Here is a 10761-nt window from a genome sequence, read left to right as displayed (position 1 = left end):
TTCCTTCCCACTTTATTGATTTAATTGACATACAGCACTGTTTAAGTTCAAGGTGGACAGAATAATGATTTGACTTGAAATGATGAAATGATTACCTCTATAAGTTTAGTAAACGTCCTTCATCTCATACGGACACAGCACTAAAGAAATAGAAAGTTTTTGCCTTGTGATGAGAACTCAGGATTTACTCTTAATAACTTTCGTATATAGCACACAGCAGTGTTGATTAGAGTTATGTTGTACATTACATCCCTAATACTTATTTATCTGATAACTAGAAGTTTGTATCTTTTGACCACCAAGTCCCTCTCCTCCTACCTTCTGTCTATGATAACCACAAATCCGATTTCATTCTCTATGAGTTTGTTTTTGAATATAATTGACCTACAGCGCTGTTAGTTCCTGGTACACAAACTAGTGATTCCAGATTTCTATACATTTCAAAATGATCACCATGATAAGTCTAATTGTCCTCTGTCGCCATACAAAATGATAACATTGTTATTGACTGTATTTTCTATTCTGTACACTTCATACTCATGACTCATGTAGTCTGTAACTAAAAATGTATGTCTCTTCATTTTCCTCACCTATTTCTCTCCAGCATCCCTTCTCCTCTGGCAGCCACCTATTGGTTCTCTGTATCTGTGATTCCATTTCTGTTTGGTTACACTTGTTCGTTTGTTTCTGTTTTTAGATTCTATTTATATGTGAAATCATACAGTATTTGTCTTTCTTTTCATTTATTTTGGACTGTGTTGAAATCATATAATATTTGTCTTTCTCTCTTTTTGTTTGTTTATTCCTGGCTGTGCTGGGTCTTTGTTGCTGCGTGCGGGCTTTCTCTAGTTGCAGGGAGCAGGGAATACTCTTTGTTGTGGAGGACAGGCTAGAGGGGCACAGGCTTCAGTAGCTGGGACTCTCAGCCTCTAGAGTGCAGCCTCAGTAGTTGTGGCACTGAGCCCAGCTGCCCTGCAGCATGTGGGATCTTCCCGGACTGGGATCGAACCTGTGTCCCCTGCATCTGCAGGTGGATTCTTAACCAGTGGACCACCAGGGAAGACCAGTATTTGTCTTTCTTTGTCTGACTTATTTTACTTAGCATAATACCCTCTAGGTTCTTCCATGTTCTTGCAAATGGCAAGATTTCATTCTTTTTAGAGATGAGTAGTATTGCACTGTATAGATACACCACATCTTCATCCATTCATCCATCACTGGGCACTTGGGTTCCTTCCACTTAGCAATGGGAATAAAGCTGCTATGAATGTGATCATACAAATCGTACAGATATCTGTTCATTCATAGCCTAGGTGTTAACTCAGGTCATCTTCCTTTGAGGCAAATAAGATCAACTTGAGGTATGCGTACAGCCCCCATCCCTAAAAGAAAAAATGGAAGCCTTCCTTGATGTCGTCACAGTAGCCGGAGCCCCCTCCTGCCTTCCAGAGACCACAGTGACACTGTTTCTGCAGCGCTAGGTGCTGTCCTAGGTGCTCCACTACTCTTCCCCCTTTTAATCCTGATGGCAGCCCCAGGAGGTGGGCCAGGACCATTGCTGACCCATTTGGGTCTTTTTAAAAAGTAGGATGAGATGCTCATTCCTCCTGGCAGATCCATAACCCGGCAAGCAGAGCAGGGTCTGGATGGGAGTATCCACTTGGGCCTTTGGCACAGCCCCCCTGTGCAAGCCACAGACAGTTATATATATACAACACGATAATATATGAGGGCCCTTAGGCAGGCTCAGCGGTTAATTGAGTAACCAGGTTTATGGATGAAGAAAGTGAAGCATGGAGGAGTTTGCCTGAGGTCATAAACAGCCAAGGCAAGCTTAGAGCAGAATGAAGCCTGCTTTATTTTATTTTTAAAATGTTGAGGTCTGCTTTAAAAACTGTAGACCTTATTTAGATATGATGAGGCCAGCAGATCAGGAGATGATTGTCATTGAGAAGATAGTATGTGTACAGCATGTTGACTCTTCTTAATATTGCACTGTGTATTTAAAAATTGCTAAGACGGAATTCCCTGGTGGTCCAGTGGTTAGGACTTCATGCTTCTTCCACTGCTGGGGGCCCAGGGTCCCATCCCTGGTCAAGGAATTAAGATCTCACAAGCCGTGGGGTTCAGCAAAAAAAAAGAAAAAAAAAAAGTTGCTAAGAAAATAGACCTTAAAAATCCTCATCACACACACAAAAAATCCTTATCACAAGAAAAAAAATTTTTTTGGTTATTCTGTATAGTGACACACATTAACTAGACTTATTGTGGTGATCATTTTGCACTCATAGTCCCCTGTTGGTATTTTCTCTGGATTGGCTCTAGGACCTCTGAGAATATCTGGGTCAAGTCCCTTATACAAAATGGTGTCGTATTTGCATATAACCTATGCACATCCTCCCATATACTTTAAATCATCTCCAGGTTATTTATAATATCTAATTCAGTGTAAACACCATGTAAATAGTTATAAATATAATGTAAATAATTGTTGGTTCAACAAATTCAAGTTCTGCTTTTTGGACCTTTCTAGAATTGTGTGCGTGTGTGTATGTTTGAATATTTTTGTCCATGGTTGGTTGAATCCATGGATGCTGAACCCTTAGATATGGGGGGCAGACTATATGCAAATACTGAATCACTATGTTATACAACTGAAATTAATATAATGTAATATGTGTGAGAGTTGGACTGTGAAGAAGGCTGAGCGCCAAAGAATTGATGCTTTTGAACTGTGGTGTTGGAGAAGACTCTTGAGAGTCCCTTGGACTGCAAGGAGATCCAACCAATCCATTTTGAAGGAGATCAACCCTGGGATTTCTTTGGAAGGAATGATGCTAAAGCAGAAACTCCAGTACTTTGGCCACCTCATGAGAAGAGTTGACTCATTGGAGAAGACTCTGATGCTGGGAGGGGTTGGGGGCAGGAGGAGGAGACGACCGAGGATGAGATGGCTGGATGGCATCACCGACTCGATGGACGTGCATCTGAGTGAACTCTGGGAGCTGGTGATGGACAGAGAGGCCTGGCGTGCTGCGATTCACGGGGTCGCAAAGAGTTGGACACGACTGAGCGACTGAACTGAACTGATGTCAGTTCAACCTCACTTTAAAACAAGGAAAGAAAGAAAAGATAGTATTTTACTCACCATGCGGGGTTGCACCAACAAGCACTGGGGTCAGTCAGGAGGCAGAAGTGGGGAGAGAACATGAGCAAGAGCGTTTACTGTGGTTTCTGCAGGAGCACAGGGGAGAAAAGAAAGCAGGCATAAGACTGACTAGTTTGACAAATTTCAGTGGGCTCTGGGGCATAGGGCCCTCTACTTGTCTGATCCTGGGCCCTGGACTGATCAGGGCAGGGAAATAGCTGCCTAGACTGAGAGAGCATTGTAAGGATTTGATGAAGAGAATGCTTGGGGTATGGGCTCTGAATTGATTGGTTTGTGTGTAAAAGGCATGCTCACTGGAGAGCCCTTGACTACCTGTGCAAACTGGCTAGTTCTGGGAGGCACAGTCTCTTTAGGGTCAGCAAGGCCCCAAGATGTCAAAGCATCAGAATCAGAAGAGATGCTTCCTACAAGGCCCATGCTCAGGTTCTTAATCACTTTGCTTTCCTCCTTAAAAATACTGTCTCTGGTTGATGGCTTTCAAACTTTTTTCTTTCTTTTTGGCAGTGGAACTCTTTCTCCAAATGAGATCTTGAGGCTGCCCAGTTTACTAAAGAATGCTGCTCTGATGCTAACAGATGATAACTAGATTTATTGCAATCATTTCATGATACATAATATATAAAATATTGAATCACTAGGTGGTACACCTGAAATGAATACATTGTAAGTCAAATATATATATTTCAATTAAAGAAAAAGAGAATGCTGCTGTGGCTGGGGGCAGGGGGTGGGGGTCACAATATGAAGCCCTCAGTAGTTTGCCCTTGCTCATTTTGGAAGCAGCCTTAGAGCCCCTGCTGGACACCCTTATAGAGAACAGAATGAGTGGGAGGAGGCTGCCTGGGAGGTAGGTCTTAGAGTGGCTGCTAAGGCTGTGTAACCTTGAGGAAGTACGTTCCCTCTCACTCTCTATTCCTTTTTGTTTGTTTATTTTTGGCTGCACCACATAGCTTATGAGATCTTAGTTTCATGACCAGGTCCTTGGCAGTGAGAGCTCAGAAACCCAACAACTGGATCTCCAGGGAATTCCCTCACTCTTTTAAAAATAGCTTTATTGAGATATCATTCACACACCATACAGTTTACCCATTTAAAGTAAACAATTTAGTGGCTTTTAGAAGGCAGTGCCAGTGGTAAAGAATCCACCTGCCACTGCAGGAGCTATGAGACAAGTGTTCGATCCCTGGGTCAAGAAGGTCCCTTGGAGGAAAGCATGGGAACCCACTCCAGTATTCTTGCCATGGTAATCCCGTGGGCAGGGGAGCCTGGTAAGCTACAGTTCATAGGGTTATATGACAAAGAGTCAGACACGACTGAAGCAACTGAGCATGCACGCAGAATATTTAGAGTTGTGCAACAGTCACCACAATCGATTTTAGAACATTTACCCCCAGAAGAAACCTCATACTCATTAACAGTCACCATCCAGTCTTCCTATCCACCCAGGCCCAGGCAACTGCTGATGTCCTTTCTGTCTTCATAGATTTCCCTATTCTAAACCTTTATTGGTCGTGTGTGGTCCCTTGTCAGAGGCTTCTTTCATGAAGGAGAGTGCTTTTGAGGATCATCCCCATGGTAGCATGTGTCAGTATTTCTTTCATTTTTGTGGCTGAATATATCGTTTTTATGATATACTCATTGAAGTTCACATTTTGTCTGTTCATCCACTGATGGGGATCTGGGTTGCTTCCACTTTTTGCCTATTATGGATAATGCTGCTGTGAGCATTCATGCACAAGCTTTCGTGTTACAATGTTTTGCATTTTCTTGGGGACGTACCTAGGAGTGGCATTGGTGCATCATGTAAACCTGTGTTTAACCTTTCGTGCAAATACCAGACTGTTTTCCCAAAGTAGCTTGTTATAGACTAAGTGTTTGCCTGCCCCTCTCGCTTTAATTCATAGGTGAAGCCTTAACCTCCAATGTGATGGCATGAGAAGGTAGGGCTTTGGGGACATAATTAGGTTTAGATGAGGTCATGAGGGTGGAGGCCACATGATGGGATTAGTGTCCTTTTGAGAAGAATAGACACCAGAGCTTTCTCTCTCCACCCTGGATCCAGCAAGAAACCAGCTATCTGCACATCAGCAAGACGACCCTCGTGAGGAACCAAGCAGGCTAGGACCTTGATCTAGGACTTCAATTCGGTTGCTCAGTCGAGTCTGGCTCTGCGACCCCATGGACTGCGGCACGCCAGGCTTCCCTGTCCATCACCAACTCCCAGAGCTTGCTCAAACTCATGTCCATCACGTCGGTGATGCCATCTAACCATCTCATCCTCTGTCATCCCCTTCTCCTCTTGCCTTCAATCTTTCCCAGCATCTGGATCTTTTCCAATGAGTCAGTTCTTCATATCAGGTGGCCAAAGCATTGCAGTTTCAGCTTCAGCATCAGTCCTTCCAATGAATATTCAGGACTGATTTCCTTTAGGATTGATTGGTTTGATCTCCTTGCAGTCTAGGGACTCCCAAGAGTCTTCTCCAACACCACAGTTCAAAAGCATCAATTCTGGGACTTTCCTGGTGGTTAAGTAGTTAAGACTCCGTGCTTCCCCTGCAGGAGGCATGGGTTCCATTCCTGGTCAGGGAACTAAGATCCCACATACCATGCTGTGTGGCCAATAAATAAATAATGTAACATTAACAAATAAAAATACATAAATAAAAAAAAATTTAAGCATCAATTCTTTGGTGCTCAGCTTTCTTTATGGTCCAAATCTCACATACATACATATATACATGGCTACTGTAAAAACCATAGCTTTGACTAGATGGACCTTAGTCGGCAAAGTGATGTCTCTGCTTTTTAATATGCTGTCTAGATTGGTCATAGTTTCTTCCAAGGAGTAAGCGTCTTTTAATTTCATGGCTGCAGTCACCATCTACAGTGATTTTGGAGCCCAAGAAAATAAAGTCTGTCACTGTCCAAAACGGAGAGATGACTGTCTGTAGCTTAAGCCACACAGTCTGGGGGGTTTTGCTGTGGCAGCTCAGACACAGCTGGACCATTTTACAGCTGTGTATGAAGTTTCTGGTTTCCTCACCAGCAGTGCATGAATGTCTCAGCTTCGCAAACACTTGTTACCTTTTGTCTTTCAGATTGTAGCCATCTTAATGGGTGTGTGGAGGGATCTTAGGGTTTCCTTGGTGGCTTACCTTTCATCCTGTCCAAAATGCCAAGCTATTTTATAGGTGAGGAAATTGAATGCCAGGGGCCAAGGTTACCTAAAGTGCTCAGTGTAGCACTGGCAGATCAGAGAATCCAGACTCACTTAGGGGTGCTGGAGAAACTTGGGTTTGATTCCCACTCATCTGTGTGGCTGTGGGCCTTTCTGAACAACCATTTCCCCATCTGTGTAACAGACATAATACCTACCTACCTTATGGTGCTGCTTTGAGGATGTAAAACATCTAACGTAGTAAATGCTTTGTAAATAACTTTTAAAATTTTGGAATATTTAATACCTACATACCTCTGATAAAAGAAATTAAAATAGTATACAAAGGAACATACGGTGAAAAATCTCTCTCCTCTTCTCCCTTCTGGAGGGCCACCAATTTTACTAGTCTCCTGTCTTTTCCTTCAGATATATTCTGTGCACACAACAGAAGTTATTTATCACATGGGCCCCTAGACTTGGTGGAGATCATTAACTTGCCTGCCTTTTTAAGCTGGTCTTTCCCATTCTGCGCCTTCAACCCCTCCGCCTGCCAGCACACAGAACCGTGGGGCTCCCTTCTTTGTCCAGCTCCCCCTTCCCAAGCCCCATCCACCTGGTAATGATTTCCTAGAGAGTCTCCCAGGGGTCTCCATGGGGACGTTTCCTGCTCCGATCTCCATGGCAACTCTCCAGGTTGCTATGGTGACACTTAAGTGATTATTTGGAGACCCTTAAATAAATCACCCACGGTGGTATATGCTAGAAGCATTTGGCTCTGGCTCTTATGTTTGGGGCCAGGGTTGGGGCCCGAGCCTGCAGGCAGAAGTGGGAGGAGGGGAGGCAGCGGTGGTCGGGGGGCCCCTCACCCTTGGTTCTAGCCCTGCGAGGGGGCCTCTCTGGGCAAAGGTGGAATTGAGCCTTTGGGAAGCGGCGTGAGGACAAGCAGCAGTCAGGCTCCTACAGTCCTTGATCAGATCCAGCAGCCAGCAGGAGACCCTCCACGGAGTTGAGGCTCAGGACTAGGGGCGGCTAGCTGCGAGGAAGCCAGAAAGCGATGGGGCAGGGATTCAAATCCACGCCTGCGGGGCTCCAAGGCCCTCACTCCTAGATTCCAGCTGCTGAGAGAGGGTTCCAGGCAGAATCCACTCCTTCACTCGAGATAATATTTTTAAAGCCTTTAGTACATACCGTGCTAAGCATTGAGGTTACAGCAGAGAGTAGAACAAATACCTGTCCCTCTGGAACTTAAATTCTGCTGGGGGAGATAAAAGAATGAACTCTGTAGGCTAGAGGGTGGTTTAAGTACAGTATTAGGGAAGGGGGCTCAGGAGTGCCAGGATAAGCAGTGGCATACGCTGCCACAAGGGGCCAGGACCCCTGGGACTCAGCTTCTGGGACAGTGGTCTGGGGACCATTCCCCCAAGGGAGAGAGTGAGGCATGAGAACTGGTGGAGATTGGAGGCTCCATCAGCAGTGACTGGCTCCTTTCAGTGTTCTGGCTGCATGACTAACAGTTTAGTTTTCCAGCTTCCTGGATGCCTCATAAGAAGCATTATAGCAGACAGGCACGGCTGAGGGTTTAATCTGTACAGACTGGGAAACTGAGACCAAAAGCAGGAGGCGGTGTGCTTAAGGCAATGCTGCTAATGGCAGGCAGAGTGAGGACAACAGTTTGAGTCTTGGAAAGTCCAGGGCTGTTTCTGCTGGACCCATGGACTTATCATCAGCAAATCTGCAAATTTGTGCCCACACTGAGCACTGTTTTACAAAAGGCTGAAGATACTGCTTGTCTTGAGTACCTGTGAGACTGCTGGAGTCGATCCAGGGAGTCTGGTTTTGTTTACTTCTGTCAAGCTCCGGTGTATGTGACGGCCTGTGCTCTGGTGGTGGTGCAGAGGAAGGGCATGGCGGGGTGATTCTTCTAACTCCTGGCTTCCCCTTGATGCGATCTCCCTTCCAGGAAATGCAGAAGTTTGGAAGCCCAGGTCCAAGTGCACACAGTGTATACAAACTGTGTACTCTGTGCCAGCAAGCTTCCTGAGGCAGCAAGAACGAGGCTTTCAGTGCTAGGCTCTGACTTCCCTGAGTATAGGTTGCTGCTGCTGCTGCTGCTAAGTCGCTTCAGTCGTGTCCGACTCTGTGCGACCCCAGAGACGGCAGCCCACCAGGCTCCCCTGTCCCTCGGATTCTCCAGGCAAGAACACTGGAGTGGGTTGCCATGTCCTTATCCACCTTTAAATAGGTCTTGGGTTTGGGGCCAGGTTCAGAGGCAACAGAAAATTATTTGGGGCCAGTTTAAGCCTTGAGAGATGTTCACTGACAGTTCATTCGACAGTGAATGGAGGAGCTGAGTGGGCAGCTTCAAGATGGACAGGAGACTGTGGGCATTCTCGGGGGCCCGGCCTCGGCTCACTCCCAGGTCAGATCTCCAGCAGAGCGTAGGGCTGGTCTCCCGCCAGCAGCCCTCCGGGGACCAGCTCCCTCCTTCCATAAGCCCTCCTGCCTGGCGGACCCTTCCCCTTGCTCTGCTCATCCTTCAGGCATCAGCTCGGGCCCTGCTCACAGCGGCTGCCCCTTCCTCCTCACTGAAGCTGTCTCCTGACTCTTAGTGCCATTCGTAATTGTCCATTTGTTTGCTGCCTCTTTCAGACTATGCTTTTCTTTCTTCTTCTTTTCAAAAAATTTTTGGCTGCGTGGCTTGTGAGATCTTAGTTCCCCAACCAGGGTTTGAACCTGGCTCCTCAGCAGTGAAAGTGCAGAGTCCTAACCACTGGACTCCCCCGCACCCAGGGAATTCCCCAGACTGTGTTTTTTGGACTGAATATAGTATATCCTAGCCACATCTGGCTGCTTAGAACCTGAAACTTGTTGTACTCTTAAAACATGCACTGGATTTTGAAAACTTAGTATATGGAGTGTAAAATATCTCATCCATGATTTTTATATTGGTTACATATGGGTATATTGTAGATATGTTGAATTAATTAAAATAGATTACTAAAATTAAGTTCACTATTTAAAAAAATGCAGATACTAGAACATGGGAACTTACATATATTGTTTGTATTATATTTCTGTGGATAGTGCTGTGACTACATTAATTTGCTAAAAAGAGGGGTCATGGAAATTCTGTTCACCACTCAATACCTGCCACTGGGGTTGGGACATAGTAGGTGAGCAATGAATAGTTATTTATGGAATGAATGTTTGACAGCTACATTTTCCATAAGTCCAGAAATGTTTTGAACATCTTGCTAAGGGAATGAGATCTAATTTAAATGTCACGTTAGTAAACAACAACAAAAACTCAGGCATGAAATCTGCAAGAAAGGGAAAAGAAAGAGGAGAGTGAAGGGCTTGGGGGTCCGGGAGGGGGCACTCTTAATCCTTCTGAAGAGGAAGAGGTCCCATGGTTGTACCCACTCCAGAAATATTCCAGTCCCAAGAGGCTTAGGGGAATTTTCTGAACTTTATTAACCAATCCCCCACCCCAAAACAAACAAACAAAAACCCACAACACATCCTTATACGCTGCAGGCGGACATGGTCATAGCCCACTTCTGTACCTCCCCATGCTGTTTACTAACAGAAGCTCCTACATGGCCACCCAGAACCCAGAGAGCATCCTCCAGCCTCCTTTGGAATTGTGTTTCGCTAATTCTGGCTGAGGGGATGTGAACAGAGATGCCAAGTTAGCTTTTGGGAACTCTCCTTAAAACGAAGTGCTGTGCCTCTTTCTTCATTTCTTCTGGCTGTAAGGCTGGAGTTCAAGTAGCTGCCTTAGACCATGAGGAACGAGGGCTAGGCCACATGCTAGGGTGGAAAGGGAGGTTGGGAGAAGCCTGGTTCTCCCACAGCTTTGTGAAACTGCTGTATTAATCCTGCAATACCATCTATGGTCTTTTTAAGTAAAAACAAAAAACAACCTTAAGTATTTAAGGCTGTTAACTTAGTTTTCTTAACTTATGCTGATAACAATGTCCTCTCCCTGAATATGTGGTGCCTACTTGTTTTGTTTATGTAACCGGAAATGACCACTCTACTATGTTCAGGGCAGAACACTCAGGACTTTCCAGAGCAAAGTTTGGTCCAAGATGATTTGATTTCTTTACCATCAGACTTAAAAAAAAAAAAAAAAGGGCAATACCTTCAGAAGGTACAACATAACAGAGTGGGAAGTAAGGTGGCCAAGATTACCAATTTCTTATTGGTAATATTTTTTGCTGATGATTTTTCAATGGCAACCTTTCTCTTCAAGAATGGGACGTGTGTGCGTGCTAAGTCACTGCAGTTGTGTCTGACTCTTTGCGACCCTATGGACCGTAGCCCGCCAGGCTCCTCTGTCCGTGGGGATTCTCCAGGCAAGAATGGTACAGTGGGTGGCCATGCCCTCCTCCAGGGGATCTTCACAACCCAGGGATCGAACCTGCGT

Source organism: Oryx dammah, unplaced genomic scaffold (genome assembly GCF_014754425.2).
Source record: "Oryx dammah isolate SB20612 unplaced genomic scaffold, SCBI_Odam_1.1 HiC_scaffold_6, whole genome shotgun sequence".
Taxonomy (NCBI): Eukaryota; Metazoa; Chordata; class Mammalia; order Artiodactyla; family Bovidae; genus Oryx; species Oryx dammah.
This window is presented reverse-complemented; position numbering follows the sequence as displayed.